The sequence below is a fragment of the Ursus maritimus genome, unplaced genomic scaffold (assembly GCF_017311325.1).
Source record: "Ursus maritimus isolate PB19 unplaced genomic scaffold, ASM1731132v1 scaffold_25, whole genome shotgun sequence".
Classification (NCBI taxonomy): Eukaryota; Metazoa; Chordata; class Mammalia; order Carnivora; family Ursidae; genus Ursus; species Ursus maritimus.
The window spans coordinates 39,455,821-39,477,369 of NW_024425008.1; the positions used below are offsets into that span (position 1 = coordinate 39,455,821).

The window sequence follows — 21,549 nt, forward strand, 5'->3', positions numbered from 1 at the left end:
CGATCTAAGCAACGTGGATTTTTTCCCCTATTTTAAAATTTAACCTCATTAGGAAAAATTTCAAGCTGTTTTCAAAATAGAATAATATAATATAATATCACTCAATTTCCGCAACTATCAATTCATGGCCAATATTTTTCATTTATCCTACCACCTATTTCTCTTCTTTCCCCGTTGGATTATATGTCAATGGTTTGAATTTGGTTGTTGGATTTTTAATTGTTTGTTTACATAACTATTTAGTGGTTACAGAAAAGTGCTAATAAAAAATACTATCTACCTATAACCTGACTTAGTTTACTTAGTCTTTCACCCATGTATTTATTTAGCAAATATTTAGTATTTGCTAGTATTAGAAACTTAGAATCTCTTGTCTAGGGGGCGCCTGGGTGGCTCAGTTGGTTGAGCGTCCAGCTCTTGTTTTCTGCTCAGGTCATATCTCATGGGTTGTGAGATAGAGCCCTGCATCAGGCTCTGTGCTTAGAGGGGAGTCTGCTTGAAGATTCTCTCCCTTTGCCCTCTCCCTCTCTCTCTCTCAAGTAAATAAATAAATCTTAAAAAAAAAAAAAGAATCTCTGGTCTAGAGCTTATTAGAAGAAAGGCCTGTGTGAATGTGCTTTTAAGACCACGTATAGCTACCCCATATTGAAGTTCTTTTGGATTTAAGTACTTAGTATCTTACAAGTGAGTACAGAGCCATCCCTACATTCTACCAAATCCAGTAGTCCCCCCTTATTTGTGGGGGATACGTTCCAGGACGCCCCACTGGATGCCTGAAACTGCACTAGTACTGAACCGTACGTATACGGTGCTTTTTCATATATATGTATCTGTATATATATATATATATATGTATATACATACACACATATATATGATAAAGTTTAATTATAAATTAGGCACAGTAAGAGATTAACAACAATAATAAGATAGAACACTTATAACAATATACTGTAATAAAAGTTATGTGACTATGGTCTTTCTCTTAAAATATCTTATTGGACTGTACTCACCCTTCTTGTGATGGCACGTGATGATAAACTGCATGTGAGAGGAAATGAGGTGAATGACACAGGCATTGTGGGAAAGCATTAGGCAGAGGATCACCTGCTTCCTCGCAGTTGACCAAGGGCCACTGAAACTGCAGAAACAAAACCACGGATAAGTGGGGACTACTATATTGCTAATAATGAAGACTGTCTTATAAGTATTTGATGTTTTCTGTCTGATGTTTTTGTGTTGATTTCTTTCATGCTGATGAATGAACTTCAGTGTTTCAAATCAGTCCAGGCAGAGTTTCTCAATGGGACTTGCTGGCAAGTTGAGTAGGACAATTCTTCGTTGTACTCTTTGGTATTCCCGTTCTTGTCTCACAGAAGGCCAGTGGCATCTTCCAGTCATTGTGATATCCAGAGCACCCTAAGGAGACATTGAGAACTACTGTGTCTTTGCATACAACCTTAGAGAGGTTGCCATTTTCCATTCTCACAAGCATTTTTGCTTCATGCAAAATTACTGATTGCAGTTATGCTCAGTGGCTCCTTAGGTAAGTGGTCATGTGCTAACAAACTAAAGAAAGAAATGAAACGAAGTAGACATGTAAAGAAAAATGGTATTTTGCACTATTGGAGGAATTTTGAGCAAATTTGCTCTCGTACCAAATCTGTTTTTTTAAGTCTATATAAAGAAGCAAATTAAACACTGGGTAAGAAATGGTCAAATATTGGGGTTTAGAACAAAATACTGCTAAAGCATCACGCAAATTGAAAAGCAGCAGTGATGAAGGATATATTCCTTTCCTGTTTGCTGCCATAACAAATTATCACAAACTTAGTGGCTCAAAGCAATAAACATTACGGTTCTGCAGGTTTGGTTCTGTAGGGATCTCACTGGGCTAAAAGCAAAGCATCAATAGAGCTACCTTTCCCTCTGGAGGCTCTGGGGAGAATTCTAGAGTCTACCTTCCTCTATCTTCAAAGCCAACAGCATTGCATCTCTATGTCTTCTACTCTGTGTCTCTTAGCTCTGAACTCAGAAAGGCTTCTTTGATTTCAAGGCCCCATGTGATAAGATTTGGCCCACCTGAATAATCCAGGATACTCTCCCCATCTGAAAGTCCTTAATTCAAAGTCCCTTTTCCCTTGTAAAGGTTACACATTCACAGGTTCCAAAGATTAGGACATGGACTTATTTGGAGGCCATTATTCTGTTTGCTACAAAGTGAAAGAGATTAGTTATTCAGAAAAGCAGAAAGGCCTCAGGTAGCAGAGGTAGGAGTGTCTAACATTTCATTGTGTAGGGTTGAGCAGGGTTAAGGTTCCCAGATTGTTGAAGTCTTGACTCTGCAAATCCTGTTTTGTAGATGGAGGCCCTGAAGCCTTTTGCTTTACTTGGAGTATTTGGCATTGGATCCAGTGGATAGGTTGAAGTCCCACAGCTCCTTTCTTGGCCAGACCTTTTGGTACTATGGGTGTGGCCTCGGGAGAGTGTGCTGCTTTTGGAGTTTCTCTAACTCTGGGGAGTTTGCCCACCATGTGCGGGTTCCAAGGTCTTTGAATAGTACCAAAGAAATGGGAGATTTTTATTTTATGCTGTTATGTCTGCCTGTCATATTATGCTCTATTTATTAAGTTCTAAAATGTGGAAATTGGAGGAAAAAATAACATAATATTTTAGAGCCTCACTGTAGTGGTATTTATTATAGCTAATTTCAAAGTATGGTTTAATTTCCATCATATATCGGGTAGGTTATCCCCACAAAGTAAGAAACCATTTCTTGCCTCTGAGTCAGATAGACCACTGGATTATTTTTTTGAAAATCATCTCTGGAGTAGAATGTAGTTGGAAATTTTTGTTGGAGATTTAAAAATTTTTCAGTTATTTTTGTAGCAAGTCCCCTCTCTGTCCACTTACAAACATTCCAACAATGCAGATCTGAAGACCAAACCTAGGGCTAGCAATAGGTAACAAACTATCCTGATTTTTCCAAGACTGGGGGTTTCCTGGGACACAGAACTTTTGGTGCTAAAACTGGGCCAGTACTGGGCAAATCAGGATGGTTGGTCACCCCACCAGATGTCTAACAAACGGCTCTAGTGGTAAGTAGCTGTCGTGTCCATGAATCGTTAAAGAGCATGTGACTCTTGATCTCAGGGTTGTGAGTTTGAGCCCCACGTTAGGGGTAGAGATTACTTTTAAAAAATAAAATAAATAAGTAAATAAATATTTTATTTTAAAATAATCTCTACACGCATTGTGGGGCTCGAACTTACAACCCTGAGATCAAGAGTAACTCACTCCACTGACTGAGCCAGTCAGGTGCCCCAAAATAGAAATTTTGATTGAACTAGGTAATGACAACAAACAACCCCCCCCCCCAGGGTTTGGGTTGAAGATAGGAGTGATTCCAGCTCTTGGAAAATCTGTATCCACATGTTTGCCCAAACCAACTTAAAAAAAGAAAAAAGCAAAAAACCCAAACCCTCAGATTCAGCACTAAGAAGAACTTGTGACATTTAGGAAGTGTTACATCTCATGCCCTACCCTTTCAGTTCTCCAGTGTTAACCAACACCCTCCTACAAGATGCCTTCCATGAGCACATCTTTAGTAACTTTGTCACTGAAGTGACCTCACTACATCTTTGTCAGCATGTCAGCACGTGTGGAAATGATAAAACCCAAGTTTGCCAAAGCAGCACAGGGCTCTCTTAGTCTGAATCCTGTCTTCTGTACGACAAGACTGAACTTTCCTGCCTAAGAGACAGCATAGACTGTCCAGAAGGAGATAAGTATTAGGAAGATGATCTTGAAAGCCTGAGGGGAAGGGATTGGAGTGGATCCTGGCTTGGCGTCTTACCCAGCTCAGGACCTTGGTGCTTCCTGACCCGCCCACTATAGAGAGTGGGCTACTTGCCCTGATCTGAGTAGCTGCATTCAGGTAAAGACTCTTGCTCAGTCCTTCCTGCTTCCATTGCACACCGCCCTGTGTTAGCCACCCCAAGCCAGACAGAGAAAACTGGAATATTGAAGATCCTAGGGTCTCAGTTTTTACATTTCTGTGACCTTTATTGGGATATTTTTGTTCTTTAAGCCATTGGGATAAAGAAGACTGCAAGAACAATAAATTAGCTTCCCCAGAACAGACTTTGGACTTTCAGAAAATGACACTTTTTTTCTTCTTTTTTAAAAAATGTATTTAATTCTTCCCCATCTTCCAAACTGCCCTAGTTGGTGGGTACAAGTAATTCTCCTTCAATAACCAGCCCGCCCCCTTTTGTTTTCCAAAATAAATTGAGTACTCTCAGTTGTGGAGGTAGGGTCTGGGTTTCTGACAAGGATAGGTCTTGGATAGAACTGTGAATTATTTTGATATCTTCCTCAACCCCTTTTTTGGGTTCCTTCCTTCCAGGACAACCAATCCTGATTTCATTTTGTTAGGACTAGTGTCATTTCAGCTTTAGACTCTGCTGTTTTTTTCTGAATCAAACAAGTTCCAGAAGAAATGAAAGCATACCAAATCATTATGCTGTCATTTAAACCCAGATTCTCTTATTCTTTGCCAGAGAGAAATTAGAGGGTGAATGTAAATAAATAAGAGGTCCAAATGACCACTCTGGGTGCAGTGTTCCTTTGGGGGTGATGGAAATGTCTTGGAACTAGAGAGAGGTGATGGCAGCACAGCACTGTAGATATACCAAGTGCTGTTGAATTGTACGCTGTAAATGGTTAATGGTTAATTTTCTGTTATGTGAATTTTACCTTAAAAAAAAATTGATTGGATTTCAAGTAGAAAAAGAAAAAAAAAAAAGACTGCTTTTCCCTCTCTTTAAATTCTGCAAGAAGCCTTAGCCATTTTAATACATTCATGTTAAGTTTCTAGATCAAAATTGTTGTGCTATCCTGTGCCATTACTCAGAGAAGATACTTAGACCTAAAAGTGCCTGCAAGGTAGAACTGATGAGGAAACGCTGCAGGGGATGAGGGAGGGACATCTCTGATAGTTAAGACACCAGTTGTTTATTAAGATGTATAGTTTTTGTTACTAGATTATACACTGGCCTATAATTTTCAAAGCTGATCACAATAACAAATTGTTTTTTAAGTTGAACCATTTAAAACACTGGGCAGTCTTCTATCTTTCATGGGATAGACGCTGTGTCAACGAGGTTGGACAGTTTTTTAATATCCTGTAGTTGCAGACTGCAGTGGGATATGATAAAATAGAAAGAGTCCAGATGTGATAACTTTAATGAAATGTGAGCAAGGTAACAAATTTCAGATAGAGAAATGCCTTTTATTAAAACATCTCCTTGGACATCCCCGGGGGCTGTCATGTGATCAAAGTCTGATGGGGACTTGTTTTAAGGGATGCTTACATAAGGGCTCACACAATCCTTGGTTTAATTATGAAGCTTTAAGGTTTTTTAATTCCTTCTAGATTTAGAGGCAACCGTTTTGACCTTTCTACAGAGATGTAACTAGGCAACCAGTAACAGCACTTAGCCAGTGCACAGCATCCAAACTTCATAGCCAGCCATGGCATCATTTAAAAAGATACCATTTAAATCTGTCTTTTAGGTCTGGCATATGCTGTCATGTAACCTTTAATTTCTTAGAAAATATCATGCAAACCCCCAGCTGTAAAATAGAATGGTTCCTAGAAGCCCAGCATCCTCCGAAGTTAATAGGGAAGTATGCCTATGAGCGCAGCAGTGACAGAGTTGAGAGGTAGATGCATGCCCTGTGCTTTATAGTTGGGAATTAAGAAGGTAGCTTTCATGTTTGGTGTGTGACGGTGTAAGAGTTTAAAATCATATCCTCAGCAGGGGGGCAATGAACATTCCTCACGATATGATTAATGGAAAACATGTACAGTCACAGAGATGAAAGATGGCTTTTATTCTAGTGAAGTTGATTTTACTTTGCTGGAAGGTTGGTAACTAGAAATACCTAGTTTGATCGATCAACAAGAACTTACCGAAAGCTTTTTATGTGTCAGACACTCTACTAGGTATTATACTATATTTCTTTTCTGTGATAGCCATGCTTTTAATTAGTTTTTGTATTAGGAATAGATGTGTAAGATTTTTGAAATTCAAGCAGTCTTTGAGACAGGCATAAATGAAAAATAGAAGTTTCTTTCCAAACACCAATTTCTAGCCCCACTCCCTGGAGGTTACCACAGTTAATAGTTTCTAGTGCATCTTCCAGAAATGTTCATCTTTTGGTTAATCTGTATTGGAAAGGTGAGTGTGATAAGTGCCACTAAACCATCTGTTAGTAAGCTGCTCTTCTGGACTAAATCTTTTAATTTGGAGATGCTACTTGAACTTCTTTTTAAGCTGTGTCTTTTGAAAACTCAAAAAATGTCAGCACCAAAGTGATGCCAGTAGAGCATAGTGGGAGGGAGGACTACACTGAAGAATGTTACTGTGTAATTTTAGCGTCCCTCAAATTTACAACTTAAGTAATAAACCTTAAGGTAGTTCTGTATAATTTTCAAAGTCATCTGGAGTACATTATCTCCCTGGATCCTGTGGATGACCCTGTGACGCAGGGATTATTTATTTTACGAAGAGGGAGCTGTGGTTCTCAGAGGTTAAGTAAGTTGCCTGTGAGCATAGCTGACGAGGGATATGATCAAGACTTGACCCTGAGTCTATTCCAAGTTTTATTCTTGAGCCAGACTGCACTGGTAACTGTGAGGAACAAAGAGGCCCAGGACACCTTGGTGGCTCCTTCATGAGGGGCTGTGCTGTAAAGCAGATGGGCGCTGGGCTTGTGCTCGAAAGATCTGGTTATGGAGTCATTCTATTCTGCCCCAGGGCCATTTAATTAATACAGTACATACAAATTCGGATGGCTGACACTCTCCTCACAGTTTCCTCACTGGCTCTATTCCTGTTTGTTTGTTTGCGTAATACTGGCCACAAGGGTGGGGACTTGACCCAAGCAGGGGAAACCACAGTATTTCACCCCTAGACCACAGGAGTCGGTTCAAAGGGTGGACATGTGACCCAGCAGGGGCCAGTAGGTTCTTCCTCTGGAATATTCCAACCCAAGTTGAGGATGAGGTCCCATCCTTTCTCATCTCAAGGCAGTAAGAGTCACATAAGGCCATGTTTCAGTCTGCTGAGAGAATGAAGTCTGATGCACAGAAGGGCAGCAAACGAGAGACAGATAAAGGGAGAGAGCTCACTAGCCACTGGAGACCATGAATTCAGTTGATGTGAGTCAATACATTTCCATTTTCCATTTTTTACTTAAGCAAATTCAAATTGCTACAAAGAGTTCTGAATGATATCTCCAGGTCTGTGTTCTCATCCATAAAATGGGGGTTATAATATTTGCCCTATGTCGGAACTGCTGTAAAAATTAGTTGAGATAATGACTCGGAAAACACTGTAAATTGTAAAATGCTGTACAAATGCAAAGCGTATTATTCATTGATACATTGCATTGACTTAGGAAAAATCAAAAGCATGAATTTACCACTCATTTGGAAAATAAGAGGTGAGAACTTTGTAAGAGCCATCTGGTGTTATGCAAAATTAAATGGAAGCTGCCAGAGTCCTCCAGATTTTTTTTTTTTTTAATCTTCTTTCAAATACTCCCTGAGTTCCTTTAGGCAGTCATAATGAATATAAGGCTAGAGCTTACCTTTCTGGCTCAAGTTAGTTCAATGAGTTTCTCTTTTTCATCTGTGGCTTGTAATCAGTGGGAAACACGCACACACCCACACATGCGTGCACACACGCACTCAAACTAAAGTATCATATTAATATTTCAACATCTTAGCCTTTTTCCTTAAAAGCTTGGTGCTACGTGATATTTTGCCTTCATTAGAGAAAAATCATCAAAGAAAATCAGCCTTCAAGTAGTTATTCTAGTTATAGAATTTTCTTTATTTGGGAACACTATAGTTGGGTTAATTCTGGAGATGGGTCGTTAGTTGTTTTGTGCTTAGATGGGATCAGATCCGTCTTTTTCCTTAATGGACTTACATCCTTGATAGAAGCTCTCAGTAATCAAAATCTGGTTGAGATTATAATTTATGTCTGACACAGAAGCATCACTTTTATAGCATTTTTTATTATATATGATAATACCTCTCAATGAAGGAAAACAGATGGTACCTCTGAAATCTGCTCTCTTTCTTAGATTTGCCATTTAGGCAGTTTTTATTGTAGCAAACATCTCTTTCTTCCTATTGATCGTTAGACTCCCCCCAAAAGTGGCTTAAAGTCTCAATCTGAGTAATATATGCAGAAATGTGGAAGGCACCATGGAAATATGATTTGTAAGCATGAAGAAGATGATCTAGCAACCTGAAAATGTTTTACATCTCTCACATTTTAAAATCTGAGAAATGCATCTGCCAACCTTTGCCGTGCTCGTAAACCCGGTGCGTATGTCTTTGCGTTACATGACCGCCAGTGCAGTAAGTTTGAATCCGTGGCATTTGAGCTCTCCTTTCCACACCTCACCTAGCCATTGTTTATTTCTGCCTGGGCTTGATATCAACCTCACGAATGTCAATGTTTTCATATAAATCAAGGACTTGGAGTAAGTTCATTTTCTGAATAAGGCATATTCTTAGCCCTCAGAAAATGTCTGCTGTACTGGAAACAATCGGCATCCTCAAACTGGTTGATTTTAGGAGAGCTTAAGAAAGAGAATATTTATGAGGACGTGGGCAGAATATAAGGAAAGTGCACTTCTCTGGGGCTCCTTTACAGTCTATGGGACTGAAGGGATGAGGGCTGGGAGGAGAGGCCTCCTGAGAGAAGCTATAGCCTCCAGGAAAGGTGTGGAGCCAGATTATAATGATTCTGGGGGCAGGGATCCCGGGAAACCTATACACTGGACTCCCTCTGAACTGCTTGTGCTCCCTGTTGGCCAAACCCAACTGGAAGACAAAGAGCCAGGAAGTCTGCTGCTGAGTTCATACAGTTTAGTTTCCTAGGGCATAGAGCTTGGTGGGGTGGGATGGAGAATGGGTCTGAAGGGCAAATGGAAGATATCTAGCATAGTGAACCTTCATTATGAAAGTCTTGCATGAAAGAAATGGCATTCCTTCCTCCCCCAGATTTATTTATCTTACAAAAACAATTGTTTTTTTTTTTTTTAAAGATTTTATTTATTTATTTGACAGAGATAGAGACAGCCAGCGAGAGAGGGAACACAAGCAGGGGGAGTGGGAGAGGAAGAAGCAGGCTCATAGCGGAGGAGCCTGATGTGGGGCTCGATCCCATAACGCCGGGATCACGCCCCGAGCCAAAGGCAGACGCTTTACCACTGTGCCACCCAGGCGCCCCACAAAAACAATTGTTTTAACCACCTTGCATTTTTTTTCAGTCTTTTTACTTAAACCAGGTTATAGCCCATGATCAAATGGGCCCAAGCACAATGGTAGCATTTGGACAAAGTTCAGCTGTGTATGTGCTAAGATGATCTGGAGGCTGTACAGAGGTGAGGGGGCCACTCTGGTGCTTGTCCCATACAGAGAGGGGACGGCAAACTCAACCTAGAGCTCAAGTTTAGTGCTAGGGTTGGCCAAAAGTAGATAGACACCTCAGAGCAACTTTGAATAGTCCACATTCTTGGACCTCCCATATTCAAAAGAGGGACCTATTATCCCAGTGAAATGCAATGCTCAGCTAGTGAGTTCAATGGCCAGTTTTATTCAACTTGCTTTTAATCTCAGATGAATTATTTTCACTTCTTTGACCCAGGGACCAGGATTACTTGCCTTGATCTAATCCAGATTAACTACTCTCATCCACTGAAAATGAATAAATCAACTGACTCGGACAAATCCCCATAATTGGAGAGGTATTTGTGGCAGCATACCATGACAGGCAAAAGAAAACAAATTTGTAATACCACGGTAAAGCATGATCCTCTTCTGTGGGCCAGAGCATTCCAACTGGGGAAATGCTGGGACACAGGGATTCCAGAAAAAAGAGTTGGGTCTGTAATAGGAACAGTGAGTGGCAGTGTGGTATAGAGAAAAGAAGGTGGGTTTGGGGGTTAAGATTAAGGGGGGCGCCTGGGTGGCACAGCGGTTAAGCGTCTGCCTTCGGCTCAGGGCATGATCCCGGCGTTCCAGGATCGAGCCCCACATCAGGCTCCTCTGCTATGAGCCTGCTTCTTCCTCTCCCACTCCCCCTGCTTGTGTTCCCTCTCTCGCTGGCTGTCTCTGTCTCTGTCAAATAAATAAATAAAATCTTTAAAAAAAAAAAAAAGATTAAGAGCTCTCCGTTTAATATCGACAGCAGCCGCTTTGGCAGATTATTGAATTCTCTATCTCAAGTTTCTTTGTGTATAAAATGAGAATAATTTGACTTCTTACAAAGTTAAAAACCATATATGCAAAACAAAGGCAGTCTTTTTCACACAGTAGTCCTTTAAATACTTTTTTGGAGGGTATACTCACTTTTTAAAAAAGTTTCTTAACATTATCGAGGTATAATTGGCATACAGTAAATGATACATAATTAAAGTTGATGCGTTTTAACTGAACACACCCGGGAAACCCATCAGCACAGTCAACATAATGAACATTTCCATTCCGGAGTTCCCTCATACCCAGTAACCATCTTTCCCTCCCATCCCCATCTTCAGGCAGTCACTGATCTGCCTTCCGTCACTCTAGAAGAGTTTGCATTTTCTAGCATTTTACATAACTGCAATCATATTTGCTTTTTCTAGCTTTTTTTTGCTCAGCATAATTGCAGGAGACACATCCGTGTTGTAAGGATCACTAGTTTGTTTCTATTATTATGGCGTAGTATTCTGGTGGATTGGCGTGCCGCAGTTTGCTCACCCATTGGAGGATATTACGCATTACGTCTTGTTTCCTTTTCCCTTCTTCTTCCTTCACTAATAGCGTAAGAAAAAATTCTGAAATATTCCATGTTAGCATAGTTGATATTTCCATCGATACCCTCTGGGACTAGGGTGTCTTACAATAATTGGGTGTAAATTGCAGTTATAACAGTAATTGTGTTTATTAATCCCTGGCTTAGGTTGATTCTGAACTAAACCTCAGTTTCTTCTGCTTCCTCGGCTTTCTTTTGCTCTTCAACAGAAGTAAGCAACTTGGAGGATACAACCCAAATGTCCATCAATTGATCCCTGGATGAAATTGTGATATATCTATACGATGGAATATTATTTGCATAAAAAAGAATGAAATACAGATTCATGCCTACAATGTGGATAAACCTTGAAAACAGTATGCCAAGTAAAAGAAACCGGACACAACAGGCACATGTTATATGGTTCCATTTATTGAAAGGTCCGGAACAGTCAAATCCATAGAGACAGAAAGTAGATTAGTGGTTACAGGAGCTGGGGTGGCAGAGGGGGAAATGGGGTGAGTGCTAATGGGTATGGGTTTTTTTTGGGAGGTTGATAAAAATGTTCTGGAACAATAGTGATAGATGCATAACTGTGAATATTCTAGAAGTTACTGCACTGTATACTTTAAAAGAGTGAATTATATACGGTGTGTATATTATATTTCAATGAAGCTGATACTTTAAAAAGCAGTCGTAAAACTGCAGAAAAAATTCAACAGCAGCAGCAATTAATTTCCCTTTTTTTATTTGCTAACGGAAAACTTAAGGCTATTTTCCTTATGGATCATGCTGCACCTGCATTTCCAGATCCTGAGTACCACGTGGACCTTTCTAGCCCTAATGCTAGAAGTAAAAATGTCACACCTGTAAATAAGTCATATTTTGGAGGTGGCTCAGTATCATATTATTTTGGTTTACTTGAGATGATGAAGGGCCTATAGCTACCTTGACTTTTTTGTCTTTTCCTTTTAAAAATAACATGTATTCAGTTTGTCTAATCACCTTTTCCTCTGGCCTCAGTTAAACTAGATGCAGGATATCCTGTCGGTAAACCATCTTAGCTAAATCAGAGTATTTACCGAACTCCTAACAGCAGTAGACAGAATAGAGTGAGTAAAGTCAAAGTCCAAATATTCAAAATAATCCTTGGAAAGGAAAAGAAGCCAGTATCTCAGAGTTAGTAGTGATTCAGTCAGGGGTATAACTTTGATTTCAAGCAGCTGTAGAGGATGGGAATCAGGGCAGATTTCCTCCCTTTCTAATTGCTTCCTTTACCTGGTGAAACACCGCCTTATTTAGAATACCCTTAGCTGCCCCACTGCTGTGAATCAGGACCAACACTGTCATGTCTGGACATAGAGCTCCAGGCGGTCTACTCTCAATAAATCTGTGTTTCCTGGGTACTCACGGTTTGTAGTGAATAAAAGTCATTTCTTTCCTACTCTTAGCCATCTTAATAGCCATGGTTTGAGTTTTGGTGTCATTTAATAATAATGTGAGTGAAAGGTATGAACCCAGGGTGAAAGTAGAGCCTGTGGAACTCTACTCAGGAACGTTACCTTTGGTTTTTGCTGTAACTTAGCAAATGAAGTTTTCCCAAGGTGAGGTGGTGTTTATCTTGGATTTTCTGTGATATTCTGTCCCACTTCCGGTGCACTACAAAAAAATTGCGTGAGAGAAATTTCTGTTTTACCTTGACCCTGGAAGGAGATGGCTCCCAGGAGTGTCCATCCATTTATGTAGTCATATCCATCCATTCTAGAAATATATAGGGCTATATTATATCTATTCATTCTAGAAATATACTCATTAATCTATGTATTAAACATCTATAATGCAAAATATACTGGGAAGATGTTTAAGTGACTTCTTCAGTAGTAGAACAGGCTTTGTAGGCATAAGCAGACATTGACCTAGATTCTTTCTGTGTGTGTGTGCATGTGCACGTGTGTGCGAGTGAAACATACCATACATCAGAAGAATACATGCATGTACACACACATTAAAGACAACTAATAAAACAAGCACACATACAGTTCCCCATCTTTCCCCCTACTAGCTTTATTGATAAGTATCACTTTTAAAGATTCCTATTTTCTTATCATTGTTCCCTTCCTCCTTTCTCCCCGTTCCTAGAAAGCCGTAATCTGGACTTTTTGTCATTCCCCTGCTTTTTTTTTTTTTTTTTTTTTTTTTTTTTTTTTTAGTGTTGCCTGTTTCTGAAATGGAATCATGCTTTTTCTCTCATTTGGAATTTATTTAACATTATGTTTTGAGATTCACACAGGTGGACATATGTAGTTATAGTTCACTTATTTTCACCACGATCAAAGAGTAATTAGTATATCAATATTGCTCCTCCACTGTATGACATATACCACACTTGATCCGTTCTACCCATTTTGGTGGCTTCAGGCTTCTTCCTCTCATGAAAATGCTGTTCTGTACCCTCTGTACAAGTGTCCTAGTCGTCATCCAGGAGTTTTCTAAGACATGGTGCTTTGGAGTTCAGTTGCTAGGTCATAGAATACGCAAGGTTTAACTTTATTAGGTAATGCCGTATTGTTTTAAAGTGGTTACACCAATTTATTCTTAATTAGTAGTGTAAAAGTGTTTTTGTTGCTGCCCTTGCCAATACTTAACGTTCTCCGAATTTTCGTTTTTATTAGTCTTGTTGCAGATGTATTCTGAAATTCTTTTTTTTAAATAACAAAGAATTGGTTCGGGTTTTCGCTTTGAACTATCTTGGTGAAAGAGACAGGGAAATAAATTGGTTTTTGTTTGCTACATTTGATAAAGTTAAACAGACCATTGCTATAGGGGCACCTGGGTGGCTCAGTTTGAGTGTCTGCCTTCAGCTCAGGTCATGATCCCAGAGTCCTGGGATTGAGCCCCACGTTTGGGATGCCCTGCTCAGTGGGGGAGTCTGCTTCTTCCTCTCCCTCTGCTCCTCCCCCCCCCCGCCCCCGACTCATGCTCTCTTGCTCTTTCTGTCTCTCTCAACTGAATAAATTAAAAAAAAAAAAAAGAAAATTAAAGACAATCGCTATGGATTTTGCCCCTAGATATAGGTGTTCAAGTAATATGCAGGCTGAGCTTCTTATTTCTTTGCTATTTTTCTTTAATTTTTTTCTTTATTAGATGTTTTTAATTTGCAAGTTTAACAGGTAAGGTGTGTGAAAAATTATTTACCCTTTCCTTCCTTATCTCCTCCCTTCTCCAGATAACCAGTGTCAGTGCCCTGGGCTGTATCATTTCACATTTTTTTTCATGCGCCTACATATGTAATAAACATATGTTAGGTTGTGACCTACTAAATTGACATATTATTAGATCAAAAGCAGTTGAATATCAGCAGTTTTGTATAGCTCCATCACACACACCTATCAGCAGTTTCCTACAGAAAAATAACACACACGTGCATACTGTGTTTTTGAAGATTTCTCCAATGTAATTATTACCATCAACTATGTTTTACATGACAAATGTCACAGACATTCACCCAGCTCATTGGTATGGATCTGACTCACTCATGTTAATGAGTGTGTAGTGTTCACTGCGCTGTCCCCCATGGAGAGAAATTAACAGTGTCTGCCTCGGTTGTGATTGTATTTCCCCTGATGAGTATGTCTTTATACTCTAGTGCTTCACTCTGGTTGATTGCCAGGGCGGACATGGGGCATGGGGAGGGGTGTTGTCGAGTCAAAGGGCACAGAGATCTCAAACTTTAAAATACCTTACCTGATTTCTTTCCAAGAGTTACACCAGTTCAGGCTCCCACTAGTAAGTATGAAATTGCTCGTTTCCTATATTCCGGTGACCCCTGGGTATTACTATTCTAAAGGATGAAGAATGCTATTCTATTTTAATTGATATCTCTTGAATTTCGGTGAGGTTGAGCATATTTTCATATGCTTTTATTGCTCTTTTGCATTTCCTCTGCGAATTTTCATTTCTTGTCTTTTGCCCATGTTTCTATAAAGTTATCTGACTCCCTCAGTTTGTAGGGGGCTTTTCGTTTATTAGTGATAATAAGACTTTGTGTGTTATAGTTACTTATTTCCTGGTCTCTCGTTTGCCTTTGATTTTGTTTATAGTCTCTTTTGCCATACAAAAAATATTTTTTATATTTAGTCACATATGTGTATCTTTTCCTTTATGGTTTTTTATCTTGCTTAGGGAGGTTTCCTTTATCTAAGGTAATATATATATTCTCCTAGCTCTTCTTCTAATACTTTAATTGATTTATTTTTATATGCATATATTAAATCCATCTGGAATATATTTTGTATATGGTGTCAGGTAGAAATATAACTTTATGTTCTTTCAAATGTGTATCCAGTCTAACGACACCATTTATTTTAAAAACCCTCTTTTCTGTACTGAATTGCAATGCCACCGTAGTCCTATATTTTTTACTTATTTTAATTTCTGTACCTTGCATTATAGTTCCTGGGACGATCTTCTATTCCTGTGTCAATATGATACTATCTTGATTCCAGTAGTTTTGTTTTAGGTTGTAATATATAGGAAAGCAGCCAAGTCCCATTTCACTCTTCTTTTTCAATATTTCTTGGTGTTATTTGGCTTTTTTTTTCATATAAACTTTAAGTTCATTTTGTTACAGTCTAAAAAGGAGGTAACAACCATTGGAGATTTTAATTAAAACTGCATTAATCGTATGTTATTTGGAAAGGATCAACTTTTTTTATATTCTTTATTTTCCCAGGTCTCTCTGTTACAAGTCTTGTTTTATATCTTTCAAAAATATTTTATAATGGTTTCCAAATAGACACTGAACTTTAAAAAAAGAATGTGTTCCTCAGTGTATAAGAGTTTTTGTTTTTTCAAACTGAGGACCTCAGAGGGGAGGGTAGTAAGGAGGGCACGTATTGCATGGTGCACTGGGTGTTATACGCAACTAATGAATCATCGAGCCTTACATCGGAAACCGGGGATGTACTGTATGGTGACTAACATAATATAATAAAAAATCATTAAAAAAAAAAAGAGTTTTTGTTTCTTTTAGAACTGGAAATTTGTTTAAAAGACTAGATGTAAGATAAATATAAAAATACATAGCTTTTCTTCTCTTAGTGCTAAAGCTTGTTCTTAGAGTAGAATACAGAGGAGTTCCTTATTCCAGTCCCCAGGGATAGATGTGATAAGCTGACTTAAAGAATAGTAAAGAAGGGCTTTGTGCCACTTGCTCTCATTCCAACTTTGCTGCTATGGTGCCACATTATTGCAGGTGAAGGCGGCGCTCTGAGCTTTGTGTGGTAAGCGCGTTGTTTCTTCATTTGGTTCTGGATTAGCCAAGACTTTCTTAAAAGTAGGATCTTAACAGAGGAAACTAATCATTTACATTTTAATTTTCTTTGAAACATAACTTTATCTGTTGAACAGAGGCTCAGAAAGAAAAAAACCTTAAGTTATAAGGTGGGTGAGGAATATTACTTATTGTAAGAATTTTATCATCAGTTTAAAAAAATACCTGCAGTACTCCTGTATTTACTTTTAAAGAGTGGAATTTACAAGTAGAAATTTCTTACCTCTTAGAAACCAATGGCTTAAGTAGCAGTATGGACAGTCTTCTTCATAGTAAATTTGTTAAAATACCGATGAAAATGTCTCAGAAATCTTCAATAAAATAACCTTAGTATCCAAAAATTTAAAAAAAAAAGTGAAAAAGAATTTTCAAAATAGCCAACTAATTTTTTAATGTTGGAACTCCAAAGAACAAAATTACAAAAGAGGAGGAAAAAAATAAATTTTAAAATTGTCTGATACAGAACAACCAAAAGAGTCTGTTTCAATAAATGACTTAAATATACTCTACATGATAATAAAGAAAATGGAAAGCCATGAAACAAAGGCCATGTAGTAAAAATTGCAGTACAATTAAGGACATTTCTAGAAGTAGTAAAGAGTTTACATAGAGAACTTCCAAATAGTTAATTAGGGAAGTATGCTTATTAACTATAGATTCAAATCCAACATTAGATGGCTTAAGTAAATATGTATAAATAATGGCAGACCACAATGATTCATTTCTAGGATTGAGCACAGTGTTTTAACTTAAAAATAATAGAGTAAGTACTTAAGCTGATTGAAGAAATACATTTTAAAGAATCAACAATCGAGGGTAAGAAGTGTTTCCAGAATTGATCAAAGGCTTAGCCTGTACATGGATGTTAACATCTAGAGAAAAATATCAAGACATTACTTATAACATTTTCAAGCTTCAGTGAGGAAGAAATCTTATAACATCTGGAAGAAAGGCCAGATAATATTCAAAATACTGATTTCAGATGCAGCTGCATGGAGACCATAAACTCCCCAGGGAAATGAAACATCTGCAGTTCCCTTTATAGAAAAAATTATCCAGGCAAGATGTCATTCATTTGGGAGAGCTAAAGAAAGATTTTCACATATCCCACCAACCCTAAATAGTCAATGACCTTACGCTTTGGTTCCCAAATAGGAATTTCTTCATATTGTGGCTGCCTTATCAACTCTTGGTATGAGAGACTAGAAACCCTAAGTAGGAAGGATCAATGCTTCTGACCACAGGCCCATTGCAGAATAAGACTGTGATTGGAAACTTGAAGGGAACTACTATTTACAGAGTACTGCGTATCAGGTTCTTTACGGTACATCATTTCGTTTAATCTTGGCACCTCTGGTGGGATAATCCCCTTGTTCCAGATGAGAGAACAGCCTCGGATTAAATAACTTGCTTTGTTAAGTAATAGCCAGAATTTGAATACATGTCTTTCTGACCTGCAAGAAAAGTAGAAGTTTCAGAATAACAGTCCGAACACAGAATGAAATAAGATGGAGAAGGGCTGCAGCCTCATAGCTCAAATGTTCTTTTTTACTCATAAAAAGAAGCTTAAGAATTTTGGGGTTTTATCATGGATATAACTAGAAATCAACCGAAAAATGAATTTGATGATTGTCATGATCATATGCATGTGTGTGTGTTGATGTACAGATCTGGTTTAAGTAGAAATAGTTTTATTCAAATGCTTTCTTCCCAACATATTTCAAAAGAGATGAGAGTATATATACAGTGTTTAGTTAATACCAGAGGCATGTATTAAGCAAAAATAAGAAATAACAAAAATAAGAGGAAATAATGTTAAATGATGGTCCAAATATAACAATCATAACAGATATAACATCCCATGTGAAAAAGATGCACTTAAAAGGTCATATATTAAAATATAAGGTAGGACTATGATGCATTAATTAAATAATAAGGAAACTGAGAATAGTGATATCTGAGAACTAATATCACAACAAAATGGCTAAAGGGGAAAGTGTTAGAAACAAAAGGAACAAGCAAATAACATTGACATGCACAAGTGGTGGTATTATGTTGCGTTCTGCTTTGGGTGGCATCGTTCCCAGAGTGAAGGTTGACTTATTTTGGGGCTTATTCCAAGAGCCCTGAGAGCCAGGGAAGAGCTTTGGCCTCTTGAAATTTAGGAATAAATGTTGTATACCTCCTGGTTTACTAACACAGAGTAGAGTTAGACAGGCCTTACCTGGACTATGACATAGTGGAGTCAGACCATTCATTCACGTACCTCTAGGAAATCTGTGCATTCCCGCGGGGTGATCATCTTGGAGACAAAGACACTTCTTAAGGGCAGCCAGCTGTAAAAGAGATTGTTCCAAAGCTAATAGGAATGGAACTGGATTTGGAGGCAGGGTTGCTGCATCGCACAACTCTGGGGAGAGTAAGTCTGTGATGTGGAAGGGGTGATGTTAGAATTAAGAGCTGTCAGATGAGCAGGTTATATGGTTGGAACCAAGTCTCCAGTTGAATCCACACTCTAATGGTAACTTCAAGGAGAGATGGATTGAAAAGGTTGATGACAGAGTTCTTAGGTGGAGGAATTAGTGATCAATTTTGCTTTCTAAGGACAAAAGCCTGTCTGTAACGTTGCCTGTCTTTCCCTGAGTAGATAACCAAATAGTTTGGGGTCCCTTCTCACCTGGTTCTGAGATGACGGGGAGCTCTTTTGGTGAAAAGCTAGTTGGAAGTGAACTTGGCCACATAGAGCATGTGATTGGCCTCACCGTGTTTGAGGCCAGAGTCCCATAAGGTTATAACAGCTGCATGTCCCACAATGTGCTAAAGGAATAGTGTTTTAAAGGAAGGTCATGGGAAATATCTGCATAATAGCAACGTTCTTTTCAAGTTCCACTTTGAAATGAAGCTGTTGGGAGACAGGCCAATATGAAAGGGGCTCTATCAGCAAAGAGACCCCCTGACTGTGGCTTTAATGCTCCTCGGCTCTTCTCAACAAGGTTCTTGCTCTCTGGGTATTGTTTTTCATTTATCCTATTTTCCATTTTTGGCTTGGACTTCTCAAGCAAATTGTCTCTGTCCTGTGGTTACATATGTTAGAGACCACAGATTCTAGTTTGCAGATCTCATATTCTGAAAATTTTGGAATGGTATTCTTCCAACCATTTCCCCCAAGCTGCCTTTGAAGCTAATATTATTGCTTACAAATGATGGCGAAATATTTAAATTATACAGGAAAGAACAGAGAATTTATTTATTTTTCTTAGTGGTTCTTTTGAATGACTTGCGTAGCGAATTTTAAGAGGAGGAAATAGCTCCTGCATTTAGGTTTTGCTGGGTCTCCCATAGATGTGCATCGGAGCAGATATATAAAAATGAACACCACAGACTTGGCCAGGAGAAAAGATTGCCCTCATAGTTCTTTCCTTGCTCCCTTATCCCCACTTAATAAAAGTGAAAAAATGCAATAAAATAACATGAAACAAAGCTAAAAAGATCACTCATTAAAACAAGAAAGAGAAAATTGTCAAAATAATAGTGCCAGTGAAAGCCCCATGGAACAAACAAAATAGCCACAGAGGACAAAGGAAAGTTCTTTGTCTGAATTAAAAATAACTACAAATGGTAGGATATGCATTGAATACAAATGTGAGTTTCACTGCAGAGCCCGCCAGCTCTGTAACTGCGCAGCCCCTGAGATGGGGTGCCTTTGCCACCTTAGGGAACAGCTTCCCAGACAAGTGCTACCAAGTCACTGTCCCCTGCTAAGTACTAGAGTACCTGGACATTGTCAACCCTGCCTTCAAGTTTCCTGCCCCTGAACCATGAAGGTTTGGTGGAAATAATATAGGTAGGGTGGTTCAGACCAGTATTTAATAAAGACCTAAGGTTCTGATATATTTCTCCTTCAGTAGCAGTGAGAGATGGGAAAGAAATGGGAGGAAAGCTATTTGTGATAAAATCTCCATCTCTGAGAGTGCTGCCTTAGCTTTCTGGAAGCCCATCTCTACTGTGGAATTGACCTTCAGGGATTTGTGTCCCAGCTTGTTAGAGACTCTTCCCCTGTCTCTAAAGCACACTCCTGCTTCTGACACCTTGCTGGCAAATAAGAGTTTGCTTCTGGGCTCTCTGGGGGAACTCAGTGTCTTTCCCGGTCCGAGCCCATTGCTGCCCATCTGCTCTTGTGCGGCCTTGCTTCTGATCCAACCATTCTTGGGTGGAGCCCACAGACTCTGAATGAGCCCCTTCCCTGGGGCTCAGGCCGTCCCCAAACCAGATCTTAGCTGGAACTGAAGCAGGAATGGTACCAACAATAAGGCAGAATTGTGATTTACATCAAAATTATGGGTAGAAAAAGGAAAATAAACATCTTGGGTTTTTTTGAGGTTTCGTTTTTTGAAATCGTGGTAAAATACACATAACATAAAATTGACCATCTTAACCATTTGCAAGTGTACCGTTCAGTATTATTAAGCACATTCTCCTTGTGCTACCGTCACCACTAACCATCTCCAAAACTCTTTTCATCTTATAAAACGGAAACTCTGTGCCTATGAAACAATAATGCCCCATTCCTCCTTCTCCCCAGCCGTTGGCAACCACCCTTCTCCTTTCTGTCTTTATGAATTTGACTACTCCAGATACCTCGTGTAAGTATTTATATATAGTATTTGTCTTTTTGCGACTGGCTTATTTCACTTAGCTGAATGTCTTCAGGTTTCATTCATGTGTTAGAATTTCCTTTCTTTTGAAGGCTGAATAATCATATTCCACGTTTTATTTATCCGTTCATCTACGGATGGACGCTTGGTTTGCTTCCACCTCTTGGCTATTGGGAATAATGCTGCTATGAACATGGATGTACAAATACCTCTTCAAGACCCTGCTTTCGATTCCTTTGTGTATATACCCAGAAATGGAATTGCTGGATCATGCGGTAGTTCCATTTTTTGCTAGTGAAGAACCACCATACTGTTTTCCACAGCAGCGGAACCATTTTATAGTCCCAGCAACAGTGCAGGAGGGTTCCCTTTTCCCCACATCCTCACCAACACTTGTTATCTCTTGTCTTTTTCGTCTTGGCCATTCTAACAGATGTGAGGTGATGTCTCCTGGTTTTGATTTGCATTTTTCTGATTATTGAGCATTGTACAGTATGCTTATTGATGATTTCTCTTTTTTGGAGAAAAGTCTGTTCAAGTCCTTTACCTATTTTTTAATCAGCTTTTTTTTTTTAATAATTAAGCTGGAGGAGTGTTTTTTTTTTTAATGTATTCTGGATATTTAACCATTATATGATTTGCAGATATTTTCTCCCATTCTGTGGGTTGCCTTTTCATTCTGTTGATTGTGTTCTTGTTT

The 21,549-nt window shown here is 38.8% G+C and overlaps 1 protein-coding gene across 2 annotated transcripts in view; it reads left to right on the forward strand.

Annotated features, from left to right (window-relative positions):
• GNG2 (G protein subunit gamma 2) overlaps positions 1-21,549 on the forward strand; it is a 110,974-nt gene that overhangs the window by 17,256 nt on the left and 72,169 nt on the right. The window lies entirely within an intron of this gene.